Source organism: Schistocerca nitens, chromosome 5, assembly GCF_023898315.1.
Source record: "Schistocerca nitens isolate TAMUIC-IGC-003100 chromosome 5, iqSchNite1.1, whole genome shotgun sequence".
Taxonomy (NCBI): domain Eukaryota; kingdom Metazoa; phylum Arthropoda; class Insecta; order Orthoptera; family Acrididae; genus Schistocerca; species Schistocerca nitens.
Genome location: NC_064618.1, coordinates 767,350,204 through 767,357,223, shown reverse-complemented (window position 1 = coordinate 767,357,223; position 7,020 = coordinate 767,350,204). Strand labels below are relative to the sequence as shown.

Genomic DNA, 7,020 nt, shown 5'->3' with positions numbered 1-7,020 from the left:
CCCTTGCACGCTCCCCGTGAGATCCACATTCCCAACATGTCCACAACACTACATTCGTAGTGCGCCTAATAGATGTTTGCCCATCATACTCATTACTCGTGGCAGATTAATCTACCAAGTCCCGTACGAGTTCGGGCATAGCGTGTGCGTTCGCACAAGAAGGTCAAAGGCCGTGTGAAGTGTATCAACGCCTGCTTGCAGCTAGGGTGTCTATTTAATTATCATTTCATTTCTAGCAAAGCTGCATGGTCATCCACGGTAACTGTTCTTTCGGGAACAGATACTACCGTCATATATATAGTTAAAAAAATATGGGTTCCCGGCCTTTGACCTTCTTGTGCGAACGCACACGCTATGCCCGAACTCGTACGGGACTTGGTACATTAATCTGTCACGAGTAATGAGTATGATGGGCAAACATCTTTTAGGCGCACTACGAATGTAGTGTTGTGGACATGTTGGGAATGTGGATCTCACGGGGAGCGTGCAAGGGATAAGTCCCTGCAGACGCACTATCCTCTGTGCCCACGGTGGCTCAGATGGATAGAGCGTCTGCCATGTAAGCAGGAGATCCCGGGTTCGAGTCCCGGTCGGGGCACGCATTTTCAACATGTCCCCGATGAAGTGTATCAACGCCTGCTTGCAGCTAGGGTGTCTATTTAATTATCATTTCATTTCTAGCAAAGCTGCATGGTCATCCACGGTAACTGTTCTTTCGGGAACAGATACTACCGTCATATATATATATATATATATATATATATATATATATATATATATATATACACTCCTGGAAATGGAAAAAAGAACACATTGACACCGGTGTGTCAGACCCACCATACTTGCTCCGGACACTGCGAGAGGGCTGTACAAGCAATGATCACACGCACGGCACAGCGGACACACCAGGAACCGCGGTGTTGGCCGTCGAATGGCGCTAGCTGCGCAGCATTTGTGCACCGCCGCCGTCAGTGTCAGCCAGTTTGCCGTGGCATACGGAGCTCCATCGCAGTCTTTAACACTGGTAGCATGCCGCGACAGCGTGGACGTGAACCGTATGTGCAGTTGACGGACTTTGAGCGAGGGCGTATAGTGGGCATGCGGGAGGCCGGGTGGACGTGCCGCCGAATTGCTCAACACGTGGGGCGTGAGGTCTCCACAGTACATCGATGTTGTCGCCAGTGGTCGGCGGAAGGTGCACGTGCCCGTCGACCTGGGACCGGACCGCAGCGACGCACGGATGCACGCCAAGACCGTAGGATCCTACGCAGTGCCGTAGGGGACCGCACCGCCACTTCCCAGCAAATTAGGGACACTGTTGCTCCTGGGGTATCGGCGAGGACCATTCGCAACCGTCTCCATGAAGCTGGGCTACGGTCCCGCACACCGTTAGGCCGTCTTCCGCTCACGCCCCAACATCGTGCAGCCCGCCTCCAGTGGTGTCGCGACAGGCGTGAATGGAGGGACGAATGGAGACGTGTCGTCTTCAGCGATGAGAGTCGCTTCTGCCTTGGTGCCAATGATGGTCGTATGCGTGTTTGGCGCCATGCAGGTGAGCGCCACAATCAGGACTGCATACGACCGAGGCACACAGGGCCAACACCCGGCATCATGGTGTGGGGAGCGATCTCCTACACTGGCCGTACACCACTGGTGATCGTCGAGGGGACACTGAATAGTGCACGGTACATCCAAACCGTCATCGAACCCATCGTTCTACCATTCCTAGACCGTCAAGGGAACTTGCTGTTCCAACAGGACAATGCACGTCCGCATGTATCCCGTGCCACCCAACGTGCTCTAGAAGGTGTAAGTCAACTACCCTGGCCAGCATGATCTCCGGATCTGTCCCCCATTGAGCATGTTTGGGACTGGATGAAGCGTCGTCTCACGCGGTCTGCACGTCCAGCACGAACGCTGGTCCAACTGAGGCGCCAGGTGGAAATGGCATGGCAAGCCGTTCCACAGGACTACATCCAGCATCTCTACGATCGTCTCCATGGGAGAATAGCAGCCTGCATTGCTGCGAAAGGTAGATATACACTGTACTAGTGCCGACATTGTGCATGCTCTGTTGCCTGTGTCTATGTGCCTGTGGTTCTGTCAGTGTGATCATGTGATGTATCTGACCCCAGGAATGTGTCAATAAAGTTTCCCCTTCCCGGGACAATGAATTCACGGTGTTCTTATTTCAATTTCCGGGAGTGTAGTTTGCGATTGTGGTCTTGTTCTGCGCTGCTGTGCCTTGTCACTAGCGCTCATAAGGTAACTCGGGTCTTTCATTTTCTGCTTCTATTCTCTACCACTCTCTCCTACCGGAGTTTTTTCCGGTCTGTTTTTATATCTGTTTTTCAGTTTATTCCTTTGGTATTGTACCTACAACTGCACCATTGTAGCAGTGCATGATAGGATCACGTCAAATGGTTCAAATGGCTCTAAGCACTATGGAACTTAACACCTGAGGTCATCAGTCTCCTAGACTTAGAACCTACTGTACTTAAACCTAATTAACCTAAGGACATCACACACATCCATACGCGAGGCAGTATTCGAACCTGCAACCATAGCAGCAGCACGGTTCCGGACTGAAGCGCCTAGAGCCGCTCGGCCACAGCGGCATGCCAGATCACGTCAGATTGATTATAATGTTGTCCTCTCTTGCACATATTGGTGTCGGATTAACCGAAATACCTAAGTATTTGAGAGTGCCTGAAATTTATTTTAAAAACATAGGGACTATACGCTATTAAATCGTAAGATTCATTATCATAGAAAACTTAGTTCCTGGATCTGTACAGACATAGAAGTATCACTCAGTATGAAACATGTCACCAATTTTTAGTTGCCACAGTGATGATACACGACGCAGTCATGCAACCGTTTTACAAGCAGAAATCTTCATGCTCTCTCCTCTCCTTCATCATTTTCATCACTACTTTTCTGCACACTTTTGATTATTTCTTCATCTTTTATAATTTGGTCTATCCCACAGTTTTCCATATTCACTCACTTAGTAATATATTCTTCATCGACTTCTCCTCCTCCTGGAATGTGTAGCATTGTTTAACACTGTAATTGACTAGCAACATTGTTGAGCACGATAATTCATTGCTGTGCGTGTCATTCTTAGTTTACCGATTAAAAGGCCGGATGTCAGCCGCCGCATTACTGAGAGACCTGAATACTGAGGGCAGGGTCAGCGGGAGTTTTGCATTTTAACCATAACGAGGTTGTGTGCAACCACGCCACTATGGAACAGAATAATTTTTAGGAAGTACATATTATTAAGTTAGAAAGTGATTTAGAGGGGGAAAGAGTGTGGAAAACTTTGTGGACAGAGCTGCTACCTTTGGCAGCAATGACTGGTTATAAAACAACACAGTGTCGTGGGTAATTGAGCTTGGATGACAAATATTACCGAGTCATTCCATGCTGTTTCAACTCTGTGCCAGGGTTTATCAGCTGTAGAGTCTCTGCAACACACAATCAGATGTTATCGGTGGGTGGCAGATCAGGAGAGCACGGTCAACATGCGGTCCGGCGTTACCTTGTTGAAACATTACGCCACGAAAACTTCAAAGATAAGTCACAGCCACAAGCCTTAACACGTCAGAGACGTAGTGGCTGCTGTCCAGGGATGTTTCGATTTCTTCGACACTGCCACACATGGATACGTGCGTCGTGATACAACACGTATAGTGGGGACTCGTTGGAAAAGGACTACGTGGGGCCACTCCTGCGTCCAGTTTTTTGTCGTTTGAGGCACCAGAGTTTGTACGCCTAGCTCTCTGTTGCCATGTATAGCCTCAATAATGGTCACCGTGCTGACAGCCCATGGTGTTCCAAATGTCGTCGCACTATCCGTGTGGGTACTTGGCTTGTTCGAACAAGGCTGTTTCCTGACTCACGATTCGTCGCATGGCTGTTACCCTACGCCGCTCTTGAGGGCTAACAGTGTGGGGCCGTTGAGCTCCTGAATGGAGTTATGGCCCTTCTAAACCCATCGATTCCCTATACCCAGGACAGTCGTTGTAACCAAACAAATGCGAACAGCAACACAGAGCGAGTCAGGAAGAAAGGTGTATGCGTTTAGTGGTGATAGTATTAGTCTTTCTCAACAAAAAAAAGTAACATGAATACATGCCCTGTTCTTAACAGTTTCCGAGAAAACTAATGAAGTCAGACAAATGCAGGTGATAGTAAATGAAACATTGTGATCCAGCATTTTGTTAAATCGTGTGCATTCGTGGACAAAAGATGTTCGAGAAGTCCACCGTCAACTGCAATGCGTTTTGCAGCTCTAGTAGGCACCTGCTGTGTTGCTGATCTAGGCTCATTCGTATGTTTTTTTTACTTGAGCACACGCTTCTAAAGTACGAGCGAGAAGTTCCGTGTAGTAAGGAATGTATCGGCAATTGTTTGCGTCGAAATGTTCGTAATTGGAGTAGCATCAGTCCAGCATGTGTACAAGTCAGTTGCAGTGAAGACGTACCGAAAGACTACCACTGTGACGTGTACCTACAGTCAGTAAAGACACACTACGTAGCGTAAGGTTGCTTCGGTGGTATTCGCATGTCGGTGCTGGTGAAGGACATGCGACAGACGCCCGTGATTTACAAACAGTTGCTTGGTTAAGAAAAGGGCATATGTTCATTTGAAGTCTTTTGTTCAGAATCACCAATACTATCATGTACGTTTCCTCTTGACTCATCGTGTATAGTATAGTGATTAACTGTGGTCTTGATAGACCACACTCGTAACTTTGTTGAATTTCGAAAAGTGGTGGTAGGTGTTTCTCCTTTTTTAGAGTTCCCTATCTTAATCAGTAAAAATGGAACCCTCAGAAGATCACTTTGTTCTCCGTCTGTCTGTCTCTCTCTCTGTCTGACTGTTAAGACCCCTCCTTCGCAGGAACATTTGAGGTATCAAGCTGAAATTTACGTCACATATTAAGGTCAAACATCCAATACTGATGTTAAAAATTAAAACTTCTAAAATAATGGAATCAAAATTTACTACCATTTATTTCACATATTTAGATACTTGAAAACTCACACATCAACACCTATAGGGTACTTCCCGGTGACATAGAATCGTTGAATTTGACAAGTAAAGGAAAAAATCCAAAAATTGTTAATTTTTAATTAAATCACATAAGAAGTATTTGTTTTGCAATTTTTCCCCTCCAGTCTGTCTGTTCAGACTCCTTTTTCTCACGAACTGGTAGAGGCATCATGTTGAAATTTATACATCGAATACTAAGTTCTACGGTATCCTGGCGGTGTAAAAATGTAAGCTTCTAAATCAATGCAGTCAAAAGATACGGCCACCTGTATCAAATATTTTGATAGCCTCAGGTACGTACCAAACCTGTAGATGAACTGTCCTCGTAGTCTCTCGGTGTGTTTCACCTTAAGCGTCGAGCGAGCAGGTCTTTCCTACCTGCATAGCAACGCCGCGGGTGTCGCAATTTGCATTTTCTGCCTGCGCCATTATGTCTGTCGAATCTCCCAAGGACATTACTCGTCGGGGTACCGTTTGTTTCAGCTTTGACAAGAATGGTGCGTCTTGGGCAACCGGGCTCTCTAGAAATTCACGATTGATTGGCTGATACGATTCGAGTGCTGCTTATGTTGATTCTGATTCATATGCATCTATTGCGAAGTTTCAAGATCCCCTGTAAGTAGACCGGCTTATGCGAACCGTAGAAATTTGTTCAGAAGAATATTCCTTCACACCTGAATGGTTATGGTTACTGGATCCATGCTACGTATGCAGGGCAGAAGGAACCTGCTTCATTTGTAATTTCTAATGGAAGAGTCCATCTCAGATTCAACTGTCATCTCTGTTTTGCGGTTTTGAAGTCGTCCTCTGAAAAACGTCGACCGTTGACATTAGCTGAATTAGTGCCTTCGCAATCTGCTGGCAGCAGTTCTCCAGCTTTAGAGGACGCTGGGGAGACATTGCCCCCCCACTCCACGCGACTTTCCGCCGTTACCGGCAAGTTCAGATGCAGCCCCTGTTGCCGTTAAGGCGCCGGAACTGGTAGCACAATTTAAACACCGGCTGACTCAGGATGGCGAAGATTTAGAAGTCCCCCCCTCTCCAAGAAAGTGATGGTGGAAGGTACTTCATAAGTGGTGACGCTTTGAATACTGGCATCAATTAAGGTTCTTATTTCGCCAGGAATGACGATTCCGGTTCCATTTATGTAGAAATGAATGTTGCATCTGTGTCCTCTCCTCTGCCTCTATTAACGTCTGTTCAAGTTGGTTCCGATGATTTAACAGAAACATCGTCTACTGTTTTGTCTTTCCAGTGTTCTAGTGAAAAGCCATCACTTCTTCAATCTGATACCTTGGAGAACGCTGGCCGGGTTGGACGAGCGGTTATAGGCGCAACAGTCTGGAACCGCGCGACCGCTACGGTCGCAGGTTCGAATCCTGTCTCGGGCATGGATGTGTGGGATGTACTTAGGTTGGTTAGGTTTAAGTAGTTCTAAGTTCTAGGGGAGTCTGGTGTGGGGTCAGTCGCTTGACGGCGCGTTTCGGCGCGGGCCCGCCCGTTGCCAGCGCGCCGTAAGGCACGGAAGCTCGCACTGGGGCGTATCGCTTTGAGTCGAGCGTGCCGCGGCTGTCCTCACTCGGGGAAGTGATGCGTCTCTTATAGCCTCTCCTTCCCAAGTGGCTCTTTCCGTCTTCCCGTGGTGCCAGACGTTAAACTCGGCATTCTGCCTTGCGACAAAAGGGAGAGCTGCGACCCAACCCGATGCGAAAGCGAAGGGTGCGTGGCACAGGGGGAGCTGTGTCAAGGGACCGAACATCAGTCCCTCTCTGTTCGCAGGGCACAGACCATCAGGTGTTCTGCATGCCGGAGACCTCGTTTGTCGGCGTGGGATCGCGGCGCGATTCGGCAAGGGTGCTTCGCCGCGCCCCTGGGTAACCGGGGCGTGTTCTGCCAAACCCAGGAGGTGGTGACATCGCCTGGGCTAGGTTAGATGGGTCCAGACCGCTGAACGAC

The 7,020-nt window shown here is 48.1% G+C and overlaps 1 non-coding gene across 1 annotated transcript; it reads left to right on the top strand.

Annotated features, from left to right (window-relative positions):
• The first annotated feature begins 523 nt into the window (after positions 1-523).
• Trnat-ugu (transfer RNA threonine (anticodon UGU)) lies at positions 524-598 on the top strand. The gene has a single exon. It is a non-coding gene; the product is annotated as a tRNA-Thr (tRNA).
• Positions 599-7,020: the final 6,422 nt, after the last annotated feature.